The sequence below is a fragment of the Schistocerca nitens genome, chromosome 11, assembly GCF_023898315.1.
Source record: "Schistocerca nitens isolate TAMUIC-IGC-003100 chromosome 11, iqSchNite1.1, whole genome shotgun sequence".
Taxonomy (NCBI): Eukaryota; Metazoa; Arthropoda; class Insecta; order Orthoptera; family Acrididae; genus Schistocerca; species Schistocerca nitens.
This window is the reverse complement of record NC_064624.1, coordinates 145070174-145085134: the sequence shown is the minus strand read 5'-3', so window position 1 is coordinate 145085134 and position 14961 is coordinate 145070174. Positions and strand designations below refer to the sequence as shown.

At 42.0% G+C, this 14961-nt stretch overlaps 1 protein-coding gene across 1 annotated transcript in view; it reads right to left on the bottom strand.

Moving 5' to 3' along the window:
* The window catches only part of LOC126212725 (neurogenic locus notch homolog protein 3-like), a 119470-nt gene that overhangs the window by 23615 nt on the left and 80894 nt on the right, over nt 1-14961 (bottom strand). The window lies entirely within an intron of this gene.

Genomic DNA, 14961 nt, shown 5'->3' with positions numbered 1-14961 from the left:
TCACTACACGCTCTCTATTTATCGCATATAAAGCTTTGATGCAGTTCGCTCTGCCCTTGATTCCCATTTTCCCTAAAATACATATCCGGCTTTGCACACCATCATTAAAACATGTAACTGCATCATAAACACCAACAGCAAGTGCATCTCTTCCAGACAAAAATTGGTTTTTGGCAATCTCTTCCATGCACATTCATTAAAGCTTACATTGGTGTTCGGGTGCCGCCATCAAGACATTTCTTCTATGTCAATAGTCCTTTGTTACACGTAAGTCCATCTCTGGCGCAAATATAAACATTCGAGTTCTACACAGTGAAATACACGTATGTATGACAGCAGACGTCTATGGTAAGGGGTGTAGTGCTTCATATTGGTACACGTAGGACCAAATAGCGTGCGTTATAATCACTGAAATATATTTGTTTTATACATCAAACTATCCAGAAAGATGTACTCTACAAAACAGACATATTTTCGAAAAGTCGATTTTTTTTTACATTTTTGACTTCCTACCCGCTTAGGAGACAGGAATCGAACTATAGGGGGAAGAAATTGGAGACAGATATCTAAAAATCTCTTTGGGTTCTTTCGTCGCTGTTGTCTGTCAGAATGACGCGAAAATAATCCCAGAACACCAATAAATGGGATATAAATCAAGAAGGAGATGAATTATGCCAGTGATATGATGTTGTGCAAGGTTGTTAGTCTGTGGGATGTCGCTTCCGAACATTATTGGTGACCCAAAACGACACAAGGACCGCAACGCTCGCGTGACGTGAGATGACACGGTGAATGGCGCCAGTTCTGCCCTGGGGCCAGGATGACGACAGCCTAAGTCGCCAGCCGCCCCAGGCGTCGCGTCGCCCCCTGGGTAAACGGCGGACAGCCCGGCGGCTGCATCGTGGGTCACCACTGGGTGAGGAGGATGCTGCGCCGAAAACTGGGGTAGACTTGCGTGTCTGTGTACAGGGAGAGAAACTCGAAAGCGCCGAATGCTCCTTTGCCAAGCAGACTACTGTCACAAGGGGCGTCATTTCCGTCTCGCCGCTCGCTACTCGCTATCAAAGACAACTGAGGCGTAAGGTATTTATGGTATAATGTAAAAGTTCATCTATGAGTACTAGAAGTAGACATATAACATGTAGGGACTAATTCTTATCACTTACTGTTCCATCAAGTCGTTAGACTTCCACGAGTCTTAGACAGAGTGCTCGTACGGCATTACCGCGTAATAGCTGCACTGCGAGTTTTTTCTGTATTTTGGTATTTTAGTGCCTCACAAGGCGGTGACAAAATAGCAAAATACAGTATGTCTACAAGGTACAATGTCGTTGGTAAATGTTGCATAATATGAAACGAATGAGGTACGATAGAAGACAGTTACCGAATTTTCAGATGTTTAAGTGAGTTTTGCCCACTCACAGTGAATAGAAAGAAACGCTTGTTACTTACTTTCATGTTCCATGCATCAAATTGCACGATAGATCGTCATGTCGTGGAATGAGTCATTTTAGACTCAAATTGCCAGTTAATTTATACGTCTATTTGTACTCTAAACATCACCATACAATTACTATTCTTTTTCCGCAAAAATGGTAACTAGAAATACAGATTGAGTTATCAGTTCCCACCCATAACTTTTTACACATTACTAACATAGAGAGTCTTCTACAGAATAGGAGTTCTGAAGCAGAAACTTTCTCAATTTATTTCCTAATTTTACCATACTGTCTGTAACACATTTTATATCACAGGGTAAGTGGTCTAATTTTTTTGTTCAAACCTTAATGGCAACCTAAAGAAAACCTTAATGTTCAGTAATGAATGTAATTTTTTCTTCTATTATTGTAATCATGTACCTCATGGTTCCTTTTGAACTGTAGTAGATTGTTTACAACAAGCTTCATGAGGGAATAAATATACTGTGAGGCGGTAGTCAGTAGGCCCAACTCCTTAATCAGATGGCTGCAAGACGATCGCGAGTTAGCGCCACATATTATTGTTACAACTCGTTTTTGGGAAATGAAGACCTTCTTTCTTAAAGATGAACTACCCCAGAACTTTATTCCATATGACATTGCTCAATAAAAAGGAGCAAAATATGTCAACTTACAGATTTATCTCTTTTCAAAATTTGCTATAATTCTAAGTGCAAATGTAGCGAAGCTAAGTTTTTTTAGGAGTTCCCAAATTTATGTTTTTCCAATTAAAATTCTCATCAATATGGACACCGAAGAATTTTAAAAGTTTCCACCTTATGTATTACTTCACCACCATGTGTTACACTTATCACTGATGCAGTACCCCCAGAGGTGCAGAACTGTATATAATGTGTCTTTGTGAAATTCAGGGTGAGACAATTTGCAGAAAACCAAACAATGAAACTTTTGAGAACTTTGTTTACCATATCTTCCAGTTCAGTATTAATACTGAGAGTGATAACAATACTGTTGTCATCTGCAAAAAGAACTAATTCTGCTCGCTGTACATTAGATGGTAGATCATTAACATATATGAAAAACAGTAGTAGACCTAAGATTGAGCCTTGGGGAACCCCATATATGATATCCAATCAGTCAGAATTATGTCCCTGAATTCTGTTGGTTGAATTACTACTAAATACAGCTTTTTGAAACCTTTTTGTTAGATGTGATAAGATGCATTGGTTGACTACACCACCAACCCTACAAATTTTATCTAGCAGTATATTATTATTTACACCATCAAATGCCTTGGATAGGTCACAGAAAATACCCATCGGTGCTGTTTTGTTACTTAATGCTTGTACTATCTGGTGTGTGAACATTTAAATGGCATTCTTAGTAGAGCACCCCTTCTGAAAGGCAATCTGTGATTTGGTGACAATATTATTGTTGCCAAGGTGTGATAATCTTCTACAATACATCACCTTCTCAAAAATGTAGGTAAATGATAGAAACAGTGAAACAGGTTGGTAGTTGCTAATGTCTCTCTTATCTGTGAAATAAAAGGTGTCACATTAAAATTCAAAACTGAACGCTATTCAGTCTGTGAATCCAAAGAAGAGTGAAGATACCGATTGAAACAAGTGTACTGTTACAAGTCACTGGTGCAGAATTAATAATGCGATGCGTGACAGATAAAATTGAAGCATACTGAAAAAGTGGTGAGATGTCATTCTGGCTTCTTACACAAACACACCATCAGCTGCAGTGTAACTGACCAGGGTTTCAAATCTCCATGACAGGTAGACCGGACACCACAGCACGTTTATATAACGCCCGTGAACAGTGTCAGATGTTGTGTGATACTTGTGAAGGATACAGAGACACTTTCTACGCATGCGTTATCTGCAACTGACATAATTTGGAAGCTGCTCCACTCTTGATCTCCAGTTGTGTGGCTGGTTAAATAGTGCAGCAATAAGATTTTGGGGCATTTAGATGTTACAATGTAGCAGTGTTGAGTTGCACATGACCACGAGGGCAGGCATTGTCGTTGTCAAGGTTACAGTCTAACACGTCTGGTCAGGACAAGGGAAGAATGCCATATTGCATACCGGGCTCACAGTGACCACTTTACAACTGTACCTACCCTTCTGAGACCAAATAACGGTCTTTTATCAGCAATGTGTTATCCTGCACCATGGTTCAGGAATTCATTTATTGGTTTATTTATTTATTTATGTCATTTTCGCTATACCCTCTTGGGTGGATCAGCGATCATTGCAATTTATAAATAACAGACTCATTAGCCAGAACATTATGATCACCTGCCTCTCATCGATTAAACGTGTACTGGCAATAGCAGCGTCACTTTATGAGGAATGACTGCTAGTCAGACGCATGCACAGTCGGTGTAGGATCAGCAAATGTGCTGTCCATCTGTAGAAGGGGAAGGTATGCTATATGTCTCAGTTTGAAGGAGGGAATTTTATGATGACCTGAACGCTCATCACGAGCATTTCGGAATGCACGATTTGTTGAGTGTTCGAGGAGCGCTGTGGTGAGTGCCTTCGACATGTGGCGAAACCAAGGTGGAACTATGTCCAGACGTCATGGGGTTGGGTGGCCATTCCTCATTACATTCTCGAATGTTGTAGGCCGGGCAGACTGGTAGAACGCGACAGACAGTGCAGGCTAAAAGTTTGTCTGAACACACAGTACCCTCAAGATTCCTAACAGTGTGCCTCTGCAGCTGACAACCCATACATTTGCCAATGTTAACACCATGACATCAGCAACTATGACTGAAATGGGCACATTAGCAGCTCCTGGGAACCTATGCTGTGGGACAGAGAGAAATTGGCGCTGGTTCCTTTGTGCTATAGGGAAATTCACCTTGACATTCATAGGTCCAGTAGAGATTGTTCAAGGTACCATGATGGCCAACAAATAATATACACTTGTTTCGGACCACATACTCCTCTTCATGATGATCATGTTTCACGATGGCAGTGGCGTTTTTCAACAAGGTAATGCACCATATCACTAGTAATGGAAGTGATGAAGTATTTCGAGGAACAGACTGGCGAGTTTCAATTAATGTGCTGGTCCCACATCTCACCAGATGGGAATACGATCGAACACATCTGGGATGTGCCTCGACGGGGCGTAAGAGCTCATTCCCCCGGTGAGGAATTATTGGGAATTAGGTGCCTTGCGTGGGCAGTGTGGCGCCAATTCCCTTCCAGACCATGATGTATCACTGCTGCTATCCATTGCAAAGGTGGACATATCAGGTATTACATAGGTGATTATAATGTTCTGGCTGATGAGTGTTTTAGTCCTTAGTAGCAGTTTTCATTTAGTCTACTGGTTACTGGTTTTGGTACACAGTACCACCTCAGGACATCCTCTGCCATGCTCTCGGGGAACTACTAGGTACCTCAAATATGTCAAGCTTGTTTTTCCCTTATTTCCTTCTTATTTTGAACATTCTAATATGGTATGTCTAAAATATAAGATTTTCACTGTCCTTATTTCTGTCTACTAGTATGCTCCAACATTTATATGGATATCGATGTGGTGCTCTACATAGTGGCATTCGTTATTTAAAATCATCTTGCCTAATTTTACTATTTCATTTTACATATTGCTATTAACACTACAATGAGAACTGATACTGTAATTGCAGTAATAAACAATATAACTCTTACAACTATTGAAAGCCTCTATTAATACTACATCACCATGAATTTTCTCTAGAAGCTACTACTACTACTGTTACTTCTATGTTACTACTGACATTTGTTACTAATATTAACACTAATACAAATACTTATACTGCAGTTACAAAAGATAACATTATATTTTCTGACTCAGAGAGAAAGGTTACTAGCTTACTGACTTGTATAGCTTTGCTCTTTCCATGTACAGTAGTCTAAGGTGGATGCACATACACACGAAATTTATTAGAAGGTGGGGTCAAATAAAAGCAGCCAGAGATTAGAGTTCTATAGTACAAATCAATACAACAGAGGAAAGTGAATGCAGCACTAAGATGACTATAGCAGCTGTTGAAAATGAGCACCATTCATCTCTTGATGCTTTTGGGCCCTGGTCGGTAGGTTGCTGAAGGCGGATCGAAGGTTGGATGTTTGAACTGCTGCAGTCTCATCTGGAGTGTTCTGCTGCAGTTCTTGATGACTGTGAGGGTTGTTGTGATTGTCTATGCTCTTGAGGGCTCTCGTGCAGTGTAATAACGCACTGACAGATCAGGTGACAAAGGTGGCCAGGTAGGGCCCCAACCAGGCTGACCTCTGCTAACAACTGTGAATCATGAAATTGTGTATCTGTGCTCAAAGGTCCGGCTTGCTGTATGACCAGTTGCTCCATCTTCTTGGAAGTAACTGAACGCCTTTCCCTCCTCCATTAATGCTGCCACAAATAGTTCCCAAATGTTGGCAAGGTGATGGGCCAAAGTCAGCAGCTGATTGAAGAGGGTGATACCAGTAATGCTGTGTGCAGACATTGCACACCAAAATCCAACCTTATGATCATGCAAAGGTGTTTCGTGGAAGTTCGGCTGACTCTCTGCTACCCAAGACCTGTGATTCTGTTACTTAACGTAACAACTCAGCTGAAATTAGTCTCCATCAGATATAAAGAAAAGATCCATGTCCAAGCCATTCATTGTTATCTCCGTGAATTGAAATTCACAAATGAGGAGGTGCTTAGGAACATCTGGTGGTTTTAATGCATGACCAACAGACATGTGATAGCGATATATAGGGTGGTCCATTGATAGTGACCAGGCCAAACATCTCACGAAATAAGCATCAAACGAAAACACTACAAAGAGAGATTCTCGTCTAGCTTGAACTGGGAAAACCAGATGGCGCTATGATTGGCCCGTTAGATGGCGCTGCCATGGGTCAAACGGATATTAACTGCGTATTTTTAAATAGGAACCCACATTTTTTATGACATATTAGTGTAGTATGTAAAGAAATATCAATGTTTTAGGTGGACCACTTTTTTCGTTTTGTGATAGATGGCGCTGTAACAGTCACAAAGGTATAAGTACGTGGTATCACGTAACATTCCGCCAGTGCGGACGGTATTTGCTTCGTCATGCATTACCCATAGTTAAAATGGACCGTTTACTAATTGCGGAGATGGTCGATATCTTGTTGACATATGGCTATTGTGATCAAAATGCCAAATGGGTGTGTGCTATGAATGCTGCTCGGTATCCTGGACGAAAATATCCAAGTGTCCGGACCGTTCGCCGGATAGTTAGCCTACGTTATTTAAGGAAAGTGTTCAGCCACATGTGAAACGTCAACCACGACCTGCAACAAATGATGATGCCCAAGTAGGTGTTTCAGCTGCTGTCGCGGCTTATCCGCAAATCAGTAGCAGGCCAATTGAGCGGGAATCGGGAATCTCAAAAACATCGGTGTTGAGAATGCTACATCAACATCGATTGCACCCGTTCCATATTTCTGTCCACCAGGAATTGCATGACGACGACTTTGAACGTCGTGTATAGTTCTGCCATTGGGCACAATAGAAATTACGGGATGATACTACAAGATGCTCCACTGCATGACAGAATGGCGATGTACTTCCAACATTATGGATGTCCGGCACATAGCTCGCGTAGGGTTGAAGCGGTATTGAATAGCATATTTCATGACAGGTGGATTGATCGTCGAAGCACCATACCATGGCCCGCACGTTCACCGGATCTGACGTCCCCGGATTTCTTTGTGGGGAAAGTTGATGGATATTTGCCATCGTGATCCACCGACAACGCCTGACAACATGCGTCAGCGCATTGTCAATGCATGTGCAAACATTATGGAAGGCGAACTACTCGCTGTTGAGAGGAATGTCGTTACACGTATTGTCAAATGCATTGAGGTTGACGGACATCATTTTGAGCATTCATTGCATTAATGTGATAATTACAGGTAATCACGCTGTAACAGCATACGTTTTCAGAAATGATAAGTTCACAAAGGTACGTGTATCGCATTGGAGCAACCGCAATAAAATGTTTAAACGTACTTACGTTCTGTATTTTAATTTAAAATACTGCCTGTTGCGAACTGTTCGTCTAAAATTGTGAGCCGTATGTCTGTGACCATTACAGCGCTATCCATCACAAAGTGAAAAAAGGGGCCTAAGTAAAACGTTAATATTGCTTTACGTACTACACGAATATGTAATAAAAAATGGGGGTTCCTATTTTAAAAAAACGTAGTTGATATCAGTTTCACCTATGGCAGAGCCATCTAGCGGACCAACCATAGCGCCATCTGGTTTCCCTCTTCAAGCTAGACAAGTTTTTTCATTTGACGCTTATTTCGTGAGATATTTGGCCCAGTCAGTCAATGGACCACCTTGAATATGCAGGTCTGCATAATCAGTGTGATATCATGGTCTCTTGTGACAGGTGTTGGATTGATTTGGTAGGTCTCTGAAACATTTTCTGGCGCACTGCAGCCATGTTTTGCGGTGTGCAGGGGAGTTTAGGCATTTTTTTTTCTCTTTCAAAACAGATCCTGTTTGACAGCACTTTCGGATTAAGCGTTGCATGGGACTCGTTGCTCACACTTTAAAACCACTAAATTTCGCAGAAAACAACTGACCACACCGTTTCCATGACTTCGTTCTCACATAACTTTTCACAACGAACGCCTGCTGCTCCACTGTGAGTACCATCGCCCCCTTTGCTCTGATCCACTCACACTGGCACAGCCTGCACTGCAATCTGAACTGATGTGGATCACGTGGTGGATCACGTGGCGTGCATGTCACAGGGTGTGGCTATATGCATATACTCATGTGCAAACGTATCCAATCTCCAATGCCATTTTCATTTGCTCCACCCTGTACTAACAGAAGTATCTAGGGTCTCTCCAGGTTTGGAGCCAGATTGGCAACGCTATCATGTCCGGCAATATTTTACTGCCTCGAGACAGCATTGCAACCGATAAAAGTGTACCACTTATATTTCACTCATTTTTTTAATCTTCTTAGATACACTCGTGGTCACCTTCCTTGACACTTTTGTTATTGGACCAGCCAATCGCAGTAATGTATTGTTTTGTTCACAGTCCCTAAGGCCATGAGCATGTCTTCCTCATACCTGCATTGGTGTCAGAGACTACTAGCAGATGGACTGTGGAATTATTGAGCCACGTGTAGCTATCATTACTACCAACACAGAAAAGGCTACTACTGGGGTGGTGCTGTGAATATAATGCATAGACTAGTGGCATTACAGCAATGAATCACATTTTGTACTGGACCAGATGAGCATCGTCAGACACTATGGCGGCGACCTTGGTAGAGGTCGCATTCTTCCTGTTTTCTGGAGACGTGCAGCAGTGTCACTTCTGGTGTCATGGTGTGTGGATCCACTGGGTATGACCTCAGCTCAAGACTCATACTGACTGAGGACACTGTCAGTACAATGGTACGCCACTGACGTCCCGTGTCCCTATTTGCTGCCTCTCTTGCAACAGTGTTGTGACGTCAACAATCAACAGGAAAATGCTCACCCACACATGGGATGTATCTCAATGAATTGTCTGCATGACGTTGAAATACCCCCATGTCCCGAAAGACATCCAGATCTAACAAGTAGGATCATGTCGTGTGTCAATCCATTGCAGTCGTAGTAACCGTGATATCAAGGACGAATTGCAATGGTTATGGGCCACTTTGCCTCAAGAGAGGATATAATGACTTTAGGATGCTCTTCCCAACAGGACCAACGTATGTGTCCAGGTGAGTGTGGTTGCAATGCCAAATTATAAATCGGTTCATGCCACTAAGTTCTGTGTACTTTTTGATTGGATTTTTCAATGACTGATATAATGTCACATACTGTCTCAACCTGTGAAGTATCATTTAGTTTCGTTAGCCCTTCCAGATACTTCAGTTCTTGTTGATGTAATGTATATTTAAACATAAATTCCACATGAAGTGATGTTCATAGTCCTACGTGGAGGTTATCTTTCCAGTCTTACATGCTTCACTTTCTGCAGGCTCTACCTTTCACTTTTGCAGCTGGTAAAGTCCATAAATTTATGTTCATCTCATATAGCAATGCACCAGCAACCTACTTCCACATCCATTCCCTTCCAGATTAATTTGGGAGATACATAACCAACAATGAAACTAGAAACTCCATCCACTACATTAACATATACAGAAACTTTGTAAAAGAATTTTAGCGTAGGAAACAATCCCTATACTACCACAGTGAATGAACATAATACAATGAAAGATGTTGACATCGATTAAAACAATAAGTTTACTGTTAACCATTGCCATCTCTGCTTTTCAGAAACTAAAATTCGATTTTTTCGCCATAACACTTCGCTAACGCCACCATCCTCTAATTTGTTTAAAGATATGCTTATGTAGTGACAGAACTCACGACATACCACAGACGGGGCCTGAGTGGGGACCTGTGGTCTGCACAGCTGTGGTGAGGGTCCGGCCTCAGTCACTGTGCTCACTGTGTGGCTGTATATTGGGGGTTGGTCCTGCTGTGTCCAGTGGCTGCCCCACAGTGCAGAGGTAGACTGTTCCGATACATGTATTAACACAGAGACCACTGGGCAGCTGTCGATCCACAGATAATGGGACCAATACAGCCAAAGGCGATAGTGGGTCGACTACTCCACTAAGATAAATGACTTACCTAGTGAGACAATCAGTTTACACACTGTCTCTCATGAGTTCCTCATACTAGCAGTTTAACATACCAAGTTACAATCACTCAGAAATTAGATTGGCAAAACGTTTAAATTTACTTAATTTGCTACTATGTCCATCAGATCATTGTAGGTCATATGCTATAGACTGGGCGGTAGGGGGAACATACAGTAAATATGGTGCCGGATACTTCTGAAATGACTGGGGAAGGAAATTCAGAGAAAAATGGAGCACAGTATTTGTCATATTACGAAGCTACTGCAGTAAAAATTTAACTTCCATTAAAACCTTTATCACAGAATTGAAACTTCGGCCAATAGATTTATTTGATTCACACTGGCCAATGAGCACTCACACGAAACAGGTGAACGTTGAATAGTACCTGACTGCGAGGCTGAACGAGTCTAAGAGTATGATCAGCAAAATAAGCAGACACATTAATTTTATATATATAATCAAGAATTTGGTTTTGTTACTGGGTTCAGTGTAATGATATTTATCAGACTGTATTAGTATATGTCATGGATACAAGAATGATTCAATATGATTGAAAACCATGAGAAATAGGTTACATAAGGCAATGCACCAAATATATCTCAGTAAAGATTCATGAAATCATGCTTTCACATAGACAGTAGAGAAAGTCCATTGTGCCTTCTTCAAGTTAGAAGAAGTTACAGGCAAATATCTGGAGACTGCAAGGTAGTCACTGAAGTGTTTGTGTGTGTTTGTTTGTGTGTGTGTGTGTTTTATATTAGTGCATAATAATTTAAATATAAGTGCAATGCACAGACAAAGGAACTATGCTACATACGCCAGTTGATGGAAATTTGTATATAGTGTGATAACGAGTGAAAAAGTTGTGGCTGGTGTTTGGACGACGTGCAATTTACAAGTGGTGCTTATGAAGCAAGTGTTGTCATGGAAAAAGACAAGCATTTCCAGATCTCCGCAAACAGTGCTACATGTAGCAGCGGTGTTCAATGGCAGTAACTGTTTGGAGATACGTGTATCAAATGAGAACTATGTTACTGAAGATGTGGCAGTTTCTACTTTTGGCACTTGTAGTTGTGTGTGTGTGTTGGTTAACGTTTGTGATTTCTCACGAAGAAACTGGGCGATGAATTTACGATTGACATAAGAAGAGAGGCTTCATGTACATGCACGTAACGTGGATGGATACTTGTGTGTGAACTGGTTGTCATGGTAAGCAGATGAATACGTACAATGCAGTAGTGTACATAGCTTGAGGCAATGAAGAAGGTACTGGTTAGGTCTTGTGACATGCACGCTATTTAAGTTAAGAAATGGATTTCCCAACTTTATTTGTAAATAATTAGGATAGAATTACATATTTAAGGTTAATGTGTAAATAATAGGCATCTTGAAAACATGGCTATGGCGATAAGCATTTTCATTCAAACATTGATTTTCGTTTGTAATTGTGAAATACACTTCTGCAACAATAAAAGTAAATGAGAAATGAATCATTGAGTGTAAGGATTATTATGTGAAGGATATGAATTCCAGTTTTTGAAGCAGCTCAGTAAGTGGTGCACAAAAATTCAGATATATCTAAAAATAAAAGTAATTTATGGTAATTACTAGTCACTAGCATTATAGTGAGTATTTATAATGTGATATGTTCACAAAAAGTATAGAAGGATCAAAAGATCTCTTTCATTTTGACGTGGTTGGGGATGGGCCAATAACTGGAACAGGTCAGAAAAGGAAAACACTAAGTTCTACCAGAAGAAAACACTGCAAGACTAATATCTACAAAAGCCACAAGGAAAATTAAGCAAAGAATGGTCAGTAGATATTTGACAGACCCTCCTCTAAAGCCAAGTACGGAGTTCTCACACAAAAAAGCGCCTTCCTTTGTGTGTTGCACAAGGGAGTGCACTGAAGTATGGCAATATCATGGGAAAGAACAGACTAGAAGCGGGAAGGAAATGTGAAGGAAGACAGAGCATTATGTGCAACTGCCTGAAGCGGCAGAGCTGTTGTGAAACCCGGTCGCCTTTCTTGTGAGGTGGTCATGTGGTGTTCAAGAATTATGTTTTTATATCACCTTCTTTAAGAGAAATTTTCCATATATGCTCCGATTGAGAATGACATTTTCCTTAGAGCTTAGTAAACTTCAAAAACGTTTTTTCTAATTCCCCTCGAATAGTTCGTTAGAGTTAATGAATTTTGTTACAGAAATTGTCAGCGAATCCCACATATATATCTAGAAAGTAAAAGGGAGATACACAACACACAAAAGTGTTGTACTGATATGGGTGTAGCGACTAATGTGACTGACTACTCCACTACAGCGAAGATTTCACGTTTTACAGAATGGAAACGTCACGAATAGGGAATTTAAAATACGTTGCTGCACACTTTGAACTGTGCTGCAGCATTCTAAGATACACCATGTGATCAAAAGTATCCAAACACCTGGCTGAAATTGAATTACAAGTTCGTGGCGCGCTCTGTAGGTAATGCTAGAATACAATATGGTGTCGGCCGACCATTAGCCTTCATGACAGCTCCTACTGTCGCAGACATACGTTGAATCAGGTGCTGGAAGGTTTCTTGGGGAATGCCAGCCAAAACTTCATGGAGTGGTGCACTGAGGAGAGGTATCTTTGTCAGTCGGCAAGGCCTGGCACGACATTGGTGTTCCAAAACATCACAAGACGTTCTGTAGGATTCAGGTCAGCGCTCTGTGCAGGCCAGTCCATTACAGGAATATTACTGAGGTGTAACCACTCCGCCCCAAGTCGTGCATTCAGAACTGGTGTTGGATCGGGTTGAAAGATGCAATCACCACCTACGAATTGCTCTGCATCATAACCGCCTCCAAAGTTTACTGTTGGCACTACACACACTGGCAGACAACGTTCACTAAGCATTCGCCACACCCACTACCTGCCATCGGATGGCAACATTGTGTACCGTGGTTCGTCACTCCACAAACGTTTTTCCACGGTTCAGTCGTACAATGTTTACTCTCCTTAAACCAAGCGAGACATTGTTTGCATTTACTGGCATGATGTGTGGCCAATAGCAGCCACACGACCATGAACTCCAAGTTATGTCACCTCCCGCCTAACTGCCATAGTACTTGCAGTGGATCGTGATGCAGTTTGGAATTCCTATGTGATCATATGGATAGATGTCTGCCTATCACACATTAAGACCCTCTTCAACTCTCTGCGGTCTCTGTCGGTCAACAGACGAGGTCGGCCTGTATGCTTCTGTGCTGTATGTGTCCCTTCACGTTCCCACTTCAGTATCACATCGGAGACAGTGACCTAGGGATGTGCAGGAGTATGGAAATCTCGCGTACACATGTATGACACAAGTGACACCCAATCACCTGACCACGTTCGAAGTCCATGAGTTCCGCGAAGCGCCTCATTGTGCTCTCTCACGATGTCTGATGACTACTGAGGTCACTGATATGGAGTACTTGGCAGTAGGTGGCAGCACAGTGCACCTAATATGAAAAACGTGTGTTTTATGGGGAGTCCGGATACTTTTGACCACATAGTGTAGATGTTTCCCTGGTCCTGGTAAAGAGCGACAGACTTGCTCCGCTTCTTCACCTTCACTTTACACAGTGTAACGCCATTTATAGGTATCTCATTCCCAGAAGCAGTGGAGACAACAAACGAGGGTACTTTGAAGGAAGAGGTTTAGGGTAGCATGTACAGCACAGAGAACAGAGCGGGCTTTCCCTAGCTGCCAACAGCACATGTCACTGTGGTGTCTGTCTGTGATCTGAGCAGTCCATCATTGCGTCCATCACTAGAACGGCACCTGCAGTGGCCACAGCTAGTTTTCCAGGATCCAAGTACGAGTCGTTTACGAGATACCGTATTTGAAATGTTCGACATCGGCACTTGTTTGTGGCATTCAACCCGCGTAGTTGCGAAGTACAATGTCTTTATGTTTGCTTACTTCGAGCATACGTATTCCTTGAGAGCATTTAGACAAGCTATTCAGTTAGTGTGTGACAATCTAATGCAGACAACGCCGGTATTTGTATGACATACATTATGTGACCAAAGGTATCTGGACACCCCCAGAAACATTCGTTTTTCATATTAGGTGCATTGTGCTGATACCTACTGCGAGGTAGTCCATATTGGCGCCCTCAGTGGACATTACACACCGTGATACAGCAGAATGGGGCACTCCATGGAACTGACGGACTTCGAATGTGGTCAGGTGATTGATGTCTCACTTGTCATACGTCTGTACGCGAGATTTCCACACTCCTAAACATGCGTAGGTCCGATGTGATAGCGAAGTGGAAACGTGAAGGGACACATACAGCACAAAAGCGTACAGGCCGACCTCATCTGTTGAATGACAGAGACTGCTGACAGTTGAAGAGGGTCGTAATCTGTAATAGGCACACATCTATCCAGAACATCACACGGTAAATCGGAACTGCGTCGGTATCCACTACAAGTGCAATGACAGTCAGACGGGAGGTGACAATACTAGGATTTCATGATCGAGAAGCTGCTCTTAAGCCACACATCACGATGGTAAATGTCAGATGACGCCTCGCCTGGTGTAAGAAGCGTACGCATTGGACGATTGAACAGTGGAAAAACGTTGTGTGGAGTGACTAATCATGGTACACAATGTGCCAATCGGATGGAAAGGTGTGGGATGGCGAATGCCCTGTGAACGCTCTCTGCCAGCATGTGTAGTGGCAACAGTAAAATTCGAAGGCGGTGGTTTTATGATATGGCCGTATTTGTCATGGAAGGTGCTTGCACCCCTTGTTGTTTTG